Here is a 16,433-nt window from a genome sequence, read left to right as displayed (position 1 = left end):
ATTGTTAGGGGCAGTGCTGGACCTGTGGCAGAGAAAGGAGCAGTGCATAATGGGTTTGGTTGGACAGAAACAGGAAGTGCTACATACTAAACCAGAGTGATTTGCTTACATGGTAAAAATGGGTCAGAAGATTCCAATTACAAAAACATGAGGAAGATGTACATAGATTGTAAGATCTTGTGAACAGGGCTCTTATTCCTCTTGTTTTAATTATTGACCTGCTTGCATCTATGTAATTTATAACAATGTTTCTACTTGAACTCCTGATTGTAAAGTGCTGCAGAATATGTTGGCTCTATATAAATAAAAATTATTATTATTATATGAGGAAAGCAAGTACTTCAACATATCTGTTAAAAAACAAGTAATCCCAGAAAACAAATTTAAGGACTTGGCTTATTTTGGGCCTTTAAAGAGTTTTTCAAGATTTTATAACTGATGACCTATCTGGTCCCAGAAATGGTTTTTGGAATTATGTTTTTTACAGTGTTCACAAGTAGTATTAATATAATTTATGTTTTTAACCCCTTCAAGACCAAGCTAGTTTTTACCTTCAGGACCAGGCTTAGAGTTTAGAAGCAAATCTTGAATTTTTTTTGAAAATTTCCAAAACCGACTTTTTAACCACTTCCCATCTGGGCCATTTGCCCCCTTCCTGACCAGGCCTAATTTTGCAAAACTGACATATCTCACTTTATGTGGTAATAACTTTGAAACGCCTTTATTTATCCAAGTCATTCAGAGATTGTTTTCTCGTGACACATTGTACTTCATGATAGTCATAAATTTGAGTCAAAATATTTCACCTTTATTTATGAAAAAATCCCAAATTTACCCAAAAATTTGAAAAATTCGCAATTTTCTAAATTTCAATTTCTCTGCTTTTAAAACAGAAAGTGATACCTCATAAAATATTTATTACTTAACATTCCCCATATGTCTACTTTATGTTGGCATCATTTTGGAAATGTCATTTTATTTTTTTAGGACGTTAGAAGGCTTAGAAGTTTAGAAGCAATTCTTAAAATTTTTAAGAAAATTGCCAAAACCCACTTTATAAGGACCAGTTCAGGTCTGAAGTCACTTTGTGGGGCCTACATAGTGGATACCCCCATAAATGACCTCATTGTAGAAACTACACCCCTCAAGGTATTCAAACCCGATTTTACAAACTTAACCCTTTATGCGTTCCACAAGAATTAAAGGAAAATGGAGATCAAATTTTTAAATTTCACTTTTTTGGCAGATTTTCCATTTTAATCCAATTTTTTCTTTAACACATCGATGGTTAACAGCCAAACAAAACTCAATATTTATTACCCAGATTCTGCGGTTTACAGAAATACCCCACATGTGATCATAAACTGCTGTATGGGCACATGGCAGGGCACAGAAGAAAAGGAACTCCACATGGTTTTTAGATGCCATGTCCCATTTGAAGCCCCCTGATGCACCCTTACAGTAGAAACTCCCAAGAAGTGACCCCATTTTGGAAACTAGGGGATAAGGTGCCAGTTTTATTAGTACTATTTTTGGGTACATATGATTTTTTGATCATTCATTATAACACTGTATGGGGCAAGGTGACCAAAAAATTGTTTGTTTTAGCACAGTTTCTATTTATTTATTTTTACAGCGTTCACCTGAGGGGTTCAGTCAAGTGAAATTTTTATAAAGCAGATTGTTACGAACGTGGCGATACCTAATATGTATACTTTTTCTCATTTATTAAAGTTTTACACAATAATAGCATTTTTGAAACAAAAAAATTATGTTTTAATGTGTCCATGTTCTGAGAGCTATAGTTTTTTTTATTTTTTGAGAGATTTTCTTATGTAGGGGCTAATTTTTTGCGGGATGAGGTGACGGTTTTATTGGTACCATTTTGTGGGACATTCGCGTTTTTTGATCACTTGGTGTTGCACCTTTTGTGATGCAAGGTGACAAAAATTGCTTGTTTTGACAGTTTTTTGTTTTTTTTGTTTACCTAGTTCATCTGAGGGGTTAGCTCATGTGATATTTTTATAGAGCTGGTTTTTACGGACGCGGCAATACCTAATATGTATACTTTTCTTTTATTTGTTTCACTTTAACACAATAATAGCATTTTTGAAACCCAAAAAATGATGTTTTAGTGTCTCCATGTTCTAAGAGCTATAGTTTTTTTTATTTTTTGAGAGATTTTCTTATGTAGGGGCTAGAGTTGAGCGAACACCTGGATGTTCGGGTTCGAGAAGTTCGGCCGAACATCCCGGAAATGTTCGGGTTCGGGATCCGAACCCGATCCGAACTTCGTCCCGAACCCGAACCCCATTGAAGTCAATGGGGACCCGAACTTTTCGGCACTAAAAAGGCTGTAAAACAGCCCAGGAAAGAGCTAGAGGGCTGCAAAAGGCAGCAACATGTAGGTAAATCCCCTGCAAACAAATGTGGATAGGGAAATGAATTAAATTAAAAATTAAATAAATAAAAATTAACCAAAATCAATTGGAGAGAGGTTCCATAGCAGAGAATCTGGCTTCCCGTCACCCACCACTGGAACAGTCCATTCTCAGATATTTAGGCCCCGGCACCCAGGCAGAGGAGAGAGGTCCCGTAACAGAGAATCTGTCTTCATGTCAGCAGAGAATTAGTCTGCATGTCATAGCAGAGAATGAGGCTTCACGTCAGCCACCACTGCAACAGTCCATTGGCATATATTTAGGCCCAGCACACACACAGGCAGAGGAGAGAGGTCCCGTAACAGAGAATCTGTCTTCATGTCAGCAGAGAATTAGTCTGCATGTCATAGCAGAGAATCAGGCTTCACGTCACCCACCACTGCAACAGTCCATTGGCATATATTTAGGCCCAGCACCCAGGCAGAGGAGGGAGGTCCCGTAACAGAGAATCTGTCTTCATGTCAGCAGAGAATTAGTCTGCATGTCATAGCAGAGAATGAGGCTTCACGTCAGCCACCACTGCAACAGTCCATTGGCATATATTTAGGCCCAGCACACACACAGGCAGAGGAGAGAGGTCCCGTAACAGAGAATCTGTCTTCATGTCAGCAGAGAATTAGTCTGCATGTCATAGCAGAGAATGAGGCTTCACGTCAGCCACCACTGCAACAGTCCATTGGCATATATTTAGGCCCAGCACACACACAGGCAGAGGAGAGAGGTCCCGTAACAGACAATCTGGCTTCATGTCAGCAGAGAATTAGTCTGCATGTCATAGCAGAGAATGAGGCTTCACGTCACCCACCACTGCAACAGTCCATTGGCATATATTTAGGCCCAGCACCCAGGCAGAGGAGGGAGGTCCCGTAACAGAGAATCTGTCTTCATGTCAGCAGAGAATTAGTCTGCATGTCATAGCAGAGAATGAGGCTTCACGTTACCCACCACTGCAACAGTCCATTGGCATATATTTAGGCCTAGCACACAGGCAGAGCAGAGAGGTCCCGTAACAGACAATCTGGCTTCATGACAGCAGAGAATCAGTCTGCATGTCATAGCAGAGAATGAGGCTTCACGTCACCCACCACTGCAACAGTCCATTGGCATATATTTAGGCCTAGCACACAGGCAGAGCAGAGAGGTCCCGTAACAGACGATCTGGCTTCATGTCAGCAGAGAATCAGTCTGCATGTCATAGCAGAGAATGAGGCTTCACGTCAGCCACCACTGCAACAGTCCATTGGCATATATTTAGGCCCAGCACCCAGGCAGAGGAGGGAGGTCCCGTAACAGAGAATCTGTCTTCATGTCAGCAGAGAATTAGTCTGCATGTCATAGCAGAGAATGAGGCTTCACGTCAGCCACCACTGCAACAGTCCATTGGCATATATTTAGGCCCAGCACACACAGGCAGAGGAGAGAGGTCCCGTAACAGAGAATCTGTCTTCATGTCAGCAGAGAATTAGTCTGCATGTCATAGCAGAGAATGAGGCTTCACGTCACCCACCACTGCAACAGTCCATTGGCATATATTTAGGCCCAGCACCCAGGCAGAGGAGGGAGGTCCCGTAACAGAGAATCTGTCTTCATGTCAGCAGAGAATTAGTCTGCATGTCATAGCAGAGAATGAGGCTTCACGTCAGCCACCACTGCAACAGTCCATTGGCATATATTTAGGCCCAGCACACACACAGGCAGAGGAGAGAGGTCCCGTAACAGACAATCTGGCTTCATGTCAGCAGAGAATTAGTCTGCATGTCATAGCAGAGAATGAGGCTTCACGTCAGCCACCACTGCAACAGTCCATTGGCATATATTTAGGCCTAGCACACAGGCAGAGGAGAGAGGTCCCGTAACAGAGAATCTGGCTTCATGTCAGCAGAGAATCAGTCTGCATGTCATAGCAGAGAATGAGGCTTCACGTCACCCACCACTGCAACAGTCCATTGGCATATATTTAGGCCTAGCACACAGGCAGAGGAGAGGTTCATTCAACTTTGGGTAGCCTCGCAATATAATGGTAAAATGAAAATAAAAATAGGATTGAATGAGGAAGTGCCCTGGAGTCCAATAATATATGGTTATGGGGAGGTAGTTAATGTCTAATCTGGACAAGGGACGGACAGGTCCTGTGGGATCCATGCCTGGTTCATTTTTATGAACGTCAGCTTGTCCACATTGGCTGTAGACAGGCGGCTGCGTTTGTCTGTAATGACGCCCCCTGCCGTGCTGAATACACGTTCAGACAAAACGCTGGCTGCCGGGCAGGCCAGCACCTCCAAGGCATAAAAGGCTAGCTCTGGCCACGTGGACAATTTAGAGACCCAGAAGTTGAATGGGGCCGAACCATCAGTCAGTACGTGGAGGGGTGTGCACACGTACTGTTCCACCATGTTAGTGAAATGTTGCCTCCTGCTAACACGTTGCGTATCAGGTGGTGGTGCAGTTAGCTGTGGCGTGTTGACAAAAGTTTTCCACATCTCTGCCATGCTAACCCTGCCCTCAGAGGAGCTGGCCGTGACACAGCTGCCTTGGCGACCTCTTGCTCCTCCTCTGCCTTGGCCTTGGGCTTCCACTTGTTCCCCTGTGACATTTGGGAATGCTCTCAGTAGCGCGTCTACCAACGTGCGCTTGTACTCGCGCATCTTCCTATCACGCTCCAGTGCAGGAAGTAAGGTGGGCACATTGTCTTTGTAGCGTGGATCCAGCAGGGTGGCAACCCAGTAGTCCGCACAGGTTAAAATGTGGGCAACTCTGCTGTCGTTGCGCAGGCACTGCAGCATGTAGTCGCTCATGTGTGCCAGGCTGCCCAGGGATAAGGACAAGCTGTCCTCTGTGGGAGGCGTATCGTCATCGTCCTGCCTTTCCCCCCAGCCACGCACCAGTGATGGACCCGAGCTGCGTTGGGTGCCACCCCGCTGTGACCATGCTTCATCCTCATCCTCCTCCACCTCCTCCTCATCCTCGTCCTCCTCGTCCTCCAGTAGTGGGCCCTGGCTGGCCACATTTGTACCTGGCCTCTGCTGTTGCCAAAAACCTCCCTCTGAGTCACTTCGAAGAGACTGGCCTGAAAGTGCTAAAAATGACCCCTCTTCCTCCTCCTCCTCCTCCTCCTCCTGGGCCACCTCCTCTTCCATCATCGCCCTAAGTGTTTTCTCAAGGAGACATAGAAGTGGTATTGTAACGCTGATAACGGTGTCATCGCCACTGGCCATGTTGGTGGAGTACTCGAAACAGCGCAACAGGGCACACAGGTCTCGCATGGAGGCCCAGTCATTGGTGGTGAAGTGGTGCTGTTCTGTAGTGCGACTGACCCGTGCGTGCTGCAGCTGAAACTCCACTATGGCCTGCTGCTGCTCGCACAGTCTGTCCAGCATGTGCAAGGTGGAGTTCCACCTGGTGGGCACGTCGCATATGAGGCGGTGAGCGGGAAGGCCGAAGTTACGCTGTAGCGCAGACAGGCGAGCAGCAGCAGGATGTGAACGCCGGAAGCGCGAACAGACGGCCCGCACTTTATGCAGCAGCTCTGACATGTCGGGGTAGTTGTGAATGAACTTCTGCACCACCAAATTCAGCACATGCGCCAAGCAAGGGATGTGCGTCAAATTGGCTAGTCCCAGAGCTGCAACGAGATTTCGCCCATTATCACACACCACCAGGCCGGGCTTGAGGCTCACCGGCAGCAACCACTCGTCGGTCTGTTGTTCTATACCCCGCCACAACTCCTGTGCGGTGTGGGGCCTGTCCCCCAAACATATGAGTTTCAGAATGGCCTGCTGACGTTTACCCCGGGCTGTGCTGAAGTTGGTGGTGAAGGTGTGTGGCTGACTGGATGAGCAGGTGGAAGAAGAGGAGGAGGAAGCCGAGAAGGAGGAGGTGGCAACAGGAGGCAAAGAATGTTGCCCTGCGATCCTTGGCGGCGGAAGGACGTGCGCCAAACAGCTCTCCGCCTGGGGCCCAGCTGCCACTACATTTACCCAGTGTGCAGTTAGGGAGATATAGCGTCCCTGGCCGTGCTTACTGGTCCACGTATCTGTGGTTAGGTGGACCTTGCCACAGATGGCGTTGCGCAGTGCACACTTGATTTTATCGGATACTTGGTTGTGCAGGGAAGGCACGGCTCTCTTGGAGAAGTAGTGCCGGCTGGGAACAACATACTGTGGGACAGCAAGCGACATGAGCTGTTTGAAGCTGTCTGTGTCCACCAGCCTAAATGACAGCATTTCATAGGCCAGTAGTTTAGAAATGCTGGCATTCAGGGCCAGGGATCGAGGGTGGCTAGGTGGGAATTTACGCTTTCTATCAAATGTTTGTGAGATGGAGAGCTGAACGCTGGCGTGTGACATGGTTGAGACGCTTGGTGACGGAGGTGGTGGTGGTGGTGTTGGTGGTACATCCCCTGTTTGCTGGGCGGCAGGTGCCAACGTTCCTCCAGAGGCGGAGGAAGAGGCCGAGGCGGCAGCAGCAGAATAGGCCGAGGCGGCAGCAGCAGAAGAGGTAGCAGGGGGAGCCTGAGTGACTTCCTTGGTTTTAAGGTGTTTACTCCACTGCAGTTCATGCTTTGCATGCAGGTGCCTGGTCATGCAGGTTGTGCTCAGGTTCAGAACGTTAATGCCTCGCTTCAGGCTCTGATGGCACAGCGTGCAAACCACTCGGGTCTTGTCGTCAGCACATTGTTTGAAGAAGTGCCATGCCAGGGAACTCCTTGAAGCTGCCTTTGGGGTGCTCGGTCCCAGATGGCGGCGGTCAGTAGCAGGCGGAGTCTCTTGGCGGCGGGTGTTCTGCTTTTGCCCACTGCTCCCTCTTTTGCTACGCTGTTGGCTCGGTCTCACCACTGCCTCTTCCTCCGAACTGTGAAAGTCAGTGGCACGACCTTCATTCCATGTGGGGTCTAGGACCTCATCGTCCCCTGCATCGTCTTCCACCCAGTCTTGATCCCTGACCTCCTGTTCAGTCTGCACACTGCAGAAAGACGCAGCAGTTGGCACCTGTGTTTCGTCATCATCAGAGACATGCTGAGGTGGTATTCCCATGTCCTCATCATCAGGAAACATAAGTGGTTGTGCGTCAGTGCATTCTATGTCTTTCACCGCTGGGGAAGGGCTAGGTGGATGCCCTTGGGAAACCCTGCCAGCGGAGTCTTCAAACAGCATAAGAGACTGCTGCATAACTTGAGGCTGAGACAGTTTCCCTGGTATGCATGGGGGTGATGTGACAGACTGATGGGGTTGGTTTTCAGGCGCCATCTGTGCGCTTTCTGCAGAAGACTGGGTGGGAGATAATGTGAACGTGCTGGATCCACTGTCGGCCACCCAATTGACTAATGCCTGTACCTGCTCAGGCCTTACCATCCTTAGAACGGCATTGGGCCCCACCATATATCGCTGTAAATTCTGGCGGCTACTGGGACCTGAGGTAGTTGGTACACTAGGACGTGTGGATGTGGCAGAACGGCCACGTCCTCTCCCAGCACCAGAGGGTCCACTAACACCACCACGACCATGTCCACGTCCGCGTCCCTTACTAGATGTTTTTCTCATTGTTATGGTTCACCACAACAACAAATATATTATTTGGCCCAATGTATTGTATTCAAATTCAGCGGGATATAAATTTGAGGCCTAGTATTTAGGCGCTGGGTGACCGGTATGGATTTAGTGACAGAATTAGACTTGGAAATGCACAGAAGCGTGTGTGTGAAGTTATTCTGAATGACCCTATGTGCACCTTCAATATGATCTACCCTTTTAGGGATAGATTTCAAATAGCTCTGATATAGCAGAAACGACTAAATTATGAAATTGCTAAATTGGGAATTGTATTTCAACCCAGAACAAAAAATGTGCTTTGACGGACACTAAATAACTTTCCCAGCCACAACAGGACAGCGGTAACGAGAGATTTAGCGGGATATAAATTTGAGGCCTAGTATTTAGGCGCTGGGTGACAGGTATGGGTTTAGTGACAGAATTAGACTTGGAAATGCACAGTAGCGGGTGTGTGAAGTTATTCTGAATGACCCTATGTGCACCTTGAATATTATATACCCTTTTAGGGATAGATTTCAAATAGCTCTGATATAGCAGAAACCACTAAATTATGAAATTGCTAAATTGGGAATTGTATTTCAACCCAGAACAAGAAATGTGCTTGAACGGACACTAAATAACTCGCCCAGCTACAGCACTAAGGACAGATTTAGCGGGATATAAATTTGAGGCCTAGTATTTAGGCGCTGGGTGACAGGTATGGGTTTAGTGCCAGAATTAGACTTGGAAATACACAGTAGCGGGTGTGTGTGAAGTTATTCTGAATGACCCAATGTGCACCTTGAATATTATATACCCTTTTAGGGATAGATTTCAAATAGCTCTGATATAGCAGAAACCACTAAATTATGAAATTGCTAAATTGGGAATTGTATTTCAACCCAGAACAAGAAATGTGCTTGAACGGACACTAAATAACTCGCCCAGCTACAGCACTAAGGACAGATTTAGCGGGATATAAATTTGAGGCCTAGTATTTAGGCGCTGGGTGACAGGTATGGGTTTAGTGCCAGAATTAGACTTGGAAATACACAGTAGCGGGTGTGTGTGAAGTTATTCTGAATGACCCAATGTGCACCTTGAATATTATATACCCTTTTAGGGATAGATTTCAAATAGCTCTGATATAGCAGAAACCACTAAATTATGAAATTGCTAAATTGGGAATTGTATTTCAACCCAGAACAAGAAATGTGCTTGAACGGACACTAAATAACTCGCCCAGCTACAGCACTAGGGACAGATTTAGCTGGATATAAATTTGAGGCCTAGTATTTAGGCGCTGCGTGACAGGTATGGGTTTAGTGCCAGAATTAGACTTGGAAATACACAGTAGCGGGTGTGTGTGAAGTTATTCTGAATGACCCAATGTGCACCTTGAATATTATATACCCTTTTAGGGATAGATTTCAAATAGCTCTGATATAGCAGAAACCACTAAATTATGAAATTGCTAAATTGGGAATTGTATTTCAACCCAGAACAAGAAATGTGCTTGAACGGACACTAAATAACTCGCCCAGCTACAGCACTAGGGACAGATTTAGCTGGATATAAATTTGAGGCCTAGTATTTAGGCGCTGGGTGACCGGTATGGATTTAGTGACAGAATTAGACTGGGATATGGCCAAAAAATAAACAGACTATTGCTGGTTAAATGCACTTGGTGTGACAGCTTCACCCTGATGTAGGCTTTAGCCAAAAAACAACCACACCATTGAGGGTTAAATGCACTTGGTGACAGGCGCAGCTTGCCCCTGATTTAGTATATGGCCAAAAAATGAACAGACTATTGCTGGTTAAATGCACTTGGTGTGACAGCTTCACCCTGATGTAGGCTTTAGCCAAAAAACAACCACACCATTGAGGGTTAAATGCACTTGGTGACAGGCGCAGCTTGCCCCTGATTTTGTATATGGCCAAAAAATGAACAGACTATTGCTGGTTAAATGCACTTGGTGTGACAGCTTCACCCTGATGTAGGCTTTAGCCAAAAAACAACCACACCATTGAGGGTTAAATGCACTTGGTCGCAGCTTGTGCTGGCGCACCACAAGACACAAAATGGCCGCCGATCACCCCAGAAAAATGTGACTGACAAACGGTCTGTGCAGCCTAAAAACAGTGAGCAATTGAGGATCAGCAGCTCAATGATCCACAGCTGCAGATCGATCAGTTAATCAAGTCCTTTGGAGGAGTTAATCTGCCTAATCTCGCCCTACTGTCGCAGCCGCAACCTCTCCCTACGCTAATCAGAGCAGAGTGACGGGCGGCGCTATGTGACTCCAGCTTAAATAGAGGCTGGGTCACATGGTGCTCTGGCCAATCACAGCCATGCCAATAGTAGGCATGGCTGTGATGGCCTCTTGGGGCAAGTAGTATGACGCTTGTTGATTGGCTGCTTTGCAGCCTTTCAAAAAGCGCCAAGAAAGCGTCACAAAAGCGCGAAGAAAGCGACGAACACCGAACCCGAACCCGGACTTTTACGAAAATGTCCGGGTTCGGGTCCGTGTCACGGACACCCCAAAATTCGGTACGAACCCGAACTATACAGTTCGAGTTCGCTCATCCCTAGTAGGGGCTCATTTTTTGCGAGATGAGGTGATGGTTTTATTGGTACCATTTTGTGGGACATACGCGTTTTTGATCACTTGGTGTTGCACCTTTTGTGATGCAAGGTGACAAAAATTGCTTGTTTTGACACAGTTTTTTTTTTTTTACGGTGTTCACCCGAGGGGTTAGGTCATGTGATATTTTTATAGAGCTGGTTTTTACAGACGCGGCAATACCAAATATGTCTATTTTATTTTATTTTTTCTATTTAAAAAAAAAATATTTATTCCTTACTTGGGGACTTTTTATATTTTTACATGTGAAACTTTTTTTATTTTATTTTTTCAACCCTTTATTTTATTTTACACTTTTCGTCCCCCATAAGGTCATACAAGACGCTTTTTCTTTTTTTTTTTCACTGTTGATTTCTCCTGTAACTGGGGCTGACATAGTAGCCCCAGTTACAGAAGAAATGCACCCCCCAGAGAGGCTGTACAGCATGATTCTGCGCTGTACAGCCTCAGAGCAGGGCTGATCGAGGTCTCTGAAAGACCTCACACAGCTCCTGCACTCTCCGGTCCCGGCGGTCACATGACCGCCGGGCCGGAACAGGAAGCGCACAGCCGTGGTTATGTCACGGCTGAGGATGGGGGAAACCCTCAGCCGTGAGATGCCAGGTGTTGTAAAGGCTACTCGGCCATGCGAACAGGATAGGGAGCAGGTCACCTCCTACAGCGTCCCTACCCTGACCCTAACTCCTAACCTGCATGGGCCGACCTTAAAGATAGGAGGACCCATGCGCAGGAACCTCGGAGCCCTGCCTTACCCTCCGCAGATCCCTGCGCTAGGAGCTGGGTAAGACTACCTACTCCTCCGAGGCACGGAGGAGCAGGAGTCTCAACGGCCAAGCTGTTGGGAAAAGAGGAACTCATAAACAGCTATATGGGAATGGCAGGCGAACAAGAAGTTCCACCAACCTGCCACAGCCTTGCTGACTGGATCCCTAAGAAGACTGGAATCCAGAACCGTATGCTGCACCAAATACAAAGGAAAGTCCCAACAGAATATAACATACAACATAAACACACAGGCAAACTTAAACATAAACTTAGACCTATGACCACAGTGGTGGCTCTCACTGGCAGATAGCAACACAGGAGGCTGCTCCAGCTAGCAAGGCTGAAGCAACCTACTGAGCCATGCAAAAGGCCCAGGCTATATAGGCCAAGAAGCCACACCCAATGGAAGGACACACCCAGTGACATCACACACACTGGGAAGGGAGTTAACCCTTCCAACACCACAGAAGGGAAACTCACAAACATACAGGGGAAGTGTCCAACAAACATCACACACTGTGGCTGTTGCCGCTGGCAAAGACATGGATGGCAACCCTGTCCTGGGAGTCAGCCCGAAGGCCGGGACAGTGCCACCACATGTACACAATACCGCCAAACGTTGCCACGGACAACCACAGTGAGGGGAAAGGTGTCAGTGCACACCACACATACTACCCAAGTGCACACATACACACGCACCTAACAGAAAGGTTGTTAGGTGCAACCGCATGCAACTGCAGCAAGCTGCCTAGCCACGCTCAGGCTGCTGCTGCACATACACATGAGACAAACAGTTGCCCGCTGCAACCACAAGTTAGGCCACACGCCAGCGGCCCTCACCTGTGGTTTAAACCCACACGAAACCGCAGGCAACCGCATGCGGTTAGAGAGTCACGGTCATAACCATGGCCGTGACAGGTTAAGGACCAGTTCAGGTCTAAAATCACTTTGTGAGCCTTACATAATAGAAACCACCCAAAAATGACCCCATTTTAGAAACTACACCCCTCAAGGTAGTAAAAAATGATTTTACAAATGTTGATAACCCTTTAGGTGTTTCACAAGAATTAATGGGAAATGGAGATGGAATTTCAGAATTTCACTTTTTTGGCAGATTTTCCATTTTAATCCATTTTTTCCAGTTACAAAGCAAGCGTAAACAGCCAAACAAAACTCAATATTTATTACCCTGATTCTATAGATTACAGAAACACCCCATTTGTGATTGTAAACTGCTTTACAGGCACACGGCAGGGCTCAGAAGGAAAGGAATTCCATATGGTTTTTGGAGGGCCATGTCACATTTGAAGACCCCCTATTGCACCCCTAGAGTAGAAACTCCAAAAAAAGACCCCATTTTGGAAACTACGGGATAAGGTGGCAGTTTTTGTACTATTTTAGGGTACATATGATTTTTGGTTGCTCTATATTACACTTTTTGTGAGGCAAGGTAACAAAAAATAGCTGTTTTTGGACCATTTTTATTTTTTGTTATTTACAATGTTCATCTGACAGGTTAGATAATGAGCTATGTTTATAGAGCAGGTTGTTACGGATGCGACAATACCAAATATGACTACTTGTTTTGATTGTTTGTTTCAGTTTTACATAATAAAGCATTTTTGAAAAAAAATATTTTTTAGTGTCTCCATATTCAGAAAGCCATAGTTTTTTTTTATTTTCGGGTGGCTGTCTTATGTAGGGTCTTATTTTTTGCGTGATGAGATGATGGTTGTATTGGTACAATTTTGGAGTGTGTATGACTTTTTGATCGCTTGGTATTACACGTTTTGTGATGTCAGGGGGCAAAAAATAGCTTTTTTGACACAGTTTTTTATTTATTTATTTTTTACGGTGTTCACCTTAGGGGTTAAATCTAACTAAGGGTACTTTCACACTTGCGTTTTTCTTTTCCGGCATAGAGTTCCGTCACAGGGGCTCTATACCGGAAAATAACTGATCAGGCATATCCCCATGCATTCTGAATGGAGAGTAATCCGTTCAGTTTGCATCAGGATGTCTTCAGTTCAGTCGTTTTGACTGATCAGGCAAAAGAGAAAACCGTAGCATGCTACGGTTTTATCTCCGGCGAAAAAAACTGAAGACTTGCCTGAATGCCGGATCCGGCATTTTTTTCCATAGGAATGTATTAGTGCCGGATCCGTCCTTCCGGTCTGCGCATGCGCAGACCTTTAAAAATGAAAACGCCTGATGACACCGGAAAAACGGATCCGGTATTGCAATGCATTTTTCTGACTGATCAGGATCCTGATCAGTCTGAAAAATGCCTGATCAGTCAGAAAAAATGACATCCGTTTGCATACAGTTTGCCTGATTAGGCAGTCAGTTCAGGCAACGGAACTGCCTGCCGGAATCAAACAACGCAAGTGTGAAAGTACCCTAATATGTATACTTTTATTTATTTATTAAAGTTTAGCACAATAACAGCATTTTTGAAACAAAAAAAAACATGTTTTAGTGTCTCCATATTCTGAGAGCCATAGTAGGCTGGCAGCTCCGATGCCTGTGTAAGGCATCGGGGCTGCCATGGTAACCATCGACCCCCTGCCAGCGCAGCTCGGAGGGGGCTATGGAGTCAGAGGGAGCCCCCTCCCTCTGTATACCCCGCACGTGCAGCGATGCTGGTGGATGCAGTAGGAGCCCGGCTATCAGTAACAGCCGGGCCCGTGCTGCGGATCAGGCGGGTGCAGCTCCTGCACCCGCCCGATCCCATCACGTACATGCACGTGAGGATGCGGCAAGGAGCCGCATTCGCTCACGTACATGTACGTGAGGATGCAGGAAGGGGTTAAAAATGTGGAGATACCAAATATGTATATTTTTTGATTCACTGTTTTTGCGCTATTTGACTTGACTATTTGACCTTCTAATCTGGTGCACAGTCAGGCCAATAAATATTGGGACATCAACACAATTCTAACATTTTTGGCTCTATACACCTCCACAATGGATTTGAAATGAAACGAAGAAGATGTGCTTTAACTGCAGACTGTCAGCTTTAATTTGAGGGTATTTACATCCAAATCAGGTGAACGGTGTAGGAATGACAACAGTTTGCATATGTGCGTCCCACTTGTTAAGGGACCACAATTAATAGGACATAATAATAATCATAAATCAAACTTTCACTTTTTAATACTTGGTTGTAAATCATTTGCAATCAATTACAGCCTGAAGTCTGGAACGCATAGACATCACCAGACGCTGGGTTTCATCCCTGGTGATACTCTGCCAGGCCTCTACTGCAACTGTCTTCAGTTCCTGCTTGTTCTTGGGGCATTTTCCCTTCAGTTTTATATTCAGCAAGTGAAATGCATGCTCAATCTGATTCAGGTCAGGTGATTGACTTGGCCATTGCATAACATTCCACTTCTTTCCCTTAAAAAACTCTTTGGTTGCTTTTGCAGTATGCTTTGGGTCATTGTCCATCTGCACTGTGAAGCGCCGTCCAATGAGTTCTGAAGCATTTGGCTGAATATGAGCAGATAATATTGCCCGAATTCATCCTGCTGCTTTTGTTAGCAGTCACATCATCAATAAATACAAGAGAACCAGTTCCATTGGCAGCCACACATGCCCACGCCATGACACTACCACCACCAAGCTTCACTGATGAGGTGGTATGCTTAGGATCATGAGCAGGTCCTTTCCTTCTCCATACTCTTCTCTTCCCATCACTCTGGTACAAGTTGAGATTGGTCTCATCTGTCCATAGGATGTTGTTCCAGAACTGTGAAGGCTTTTTTAGATGTCGTTTGGCAAACTCTAATCTGGCCTTCCTGTTTTTGAGGCTCACCAATGGTTTAGATCTTGTGGTGAACCCTCTGTATTAACTCTGGTGAAGTCTTCTCTTCATTGTTGACTTTGACACACACACACCTACCTCCGGGAGAGTGTTCTTGATCTGGCCAACTGTTGTGAAGGGTGATTTCTTCGTCAGGGAAAGAATTCTTCGGTCATCCACCACAGTTGTTTTCTGTGGTCTTATGGGTCTTTTGGTGTTGCTGAGCTCACCAGTGCGTTTCTTCTTTTTTAGAATGTTCCAAACAGTTGTTTTGGCCATGCCTAATGTTTTTGCTATCTCTGTGATGGGTTTGTTTTGTTTTTTCAGCCTAATGATCGCTTGCTTCACTGATAGCTCTTCGGATCTCATCTTGAGAGTTGACAGCAACAGATTCCAAATGCAAATAGCATACTTGAAATTAACTCTGGACCTTTTATCTGCTCGTAGTAATTGGGATAATGAGGGAATAACACACACCTGGCCATAGAACAGCTGAGAAGCCAATTGTCCCATTACTTTTGGTCCCTTAACAAGTGGGAGGCACATATGCAAACTGTTGTAATTCCTACACCGTTCACCTGATTTGGATGTAAATACCCTCAAATTAAAGCCGGCAGTCTGCAGTTATAGCACATCTTGTTAGTTTCATTTCAAATCCATTGTGGTGGTGTATAGAGTCCAAAATGTTAGAATTGTGTCGATGTCCCAATATTTATGGGCCTGACTGTAAATAGTATCCTTGAAAAAAAGAAAGTGATAACCCGCCCTCCGATTCCGACAGCCATAGATATCTTTGTTTTATACACCCTCTTCCTTCCCCATATTAGATCGTTAATAAGAGTCTCCAATCTATGGAAAAAGATATCATCAATCCAAACCAGGGAAGCACACATCGGGTACATCACCAGCATCAATTTCCGCCAAACGCCTATTTTGGACTTAACTTTATTCAAAACTGGGACCAAATTAAGGTCATAGAACCTATTTATGGAAACCCCAATCTTAACCCCCAGGTAATCCAAGGTTCAGCGGGAGGAGCGATGACTTGGTCCAATTAATCAAATAGCCCGATAATTTACCGAAATCCTCTATTGCTTCCATCACATAGGGAAGGATCTTCCATCCCTGATCCAGAAACAGAATAACATCATCGTCATAGAGGCTTATTTTATCGCTCACTCCTGCCACCCCAAAGCCGTCTATGCGGTTATCTGATCGAATCCTTCAGGCCAACGGTTCAATAAAT

Source organism: Bufo gargarizans, chromosome 1 (genome assembly GCF_014858855.1).
Source record: "Bufo gargarizans isolate SCDJY-AF-19 chromosome 1, ASM1485885v1, whole genome shotgun sequence".
Taxonomy (NCBI): Eukaryota; Metazoa; Chordata; class Amphibia; order Anura; family Bufonidae; genus Bufo; species Bufo gargarizans.
The sequence above is the reverse complement of the archived record's forward strand: the minus strand, read 5'-3'. Positions refer to the sequence as shown.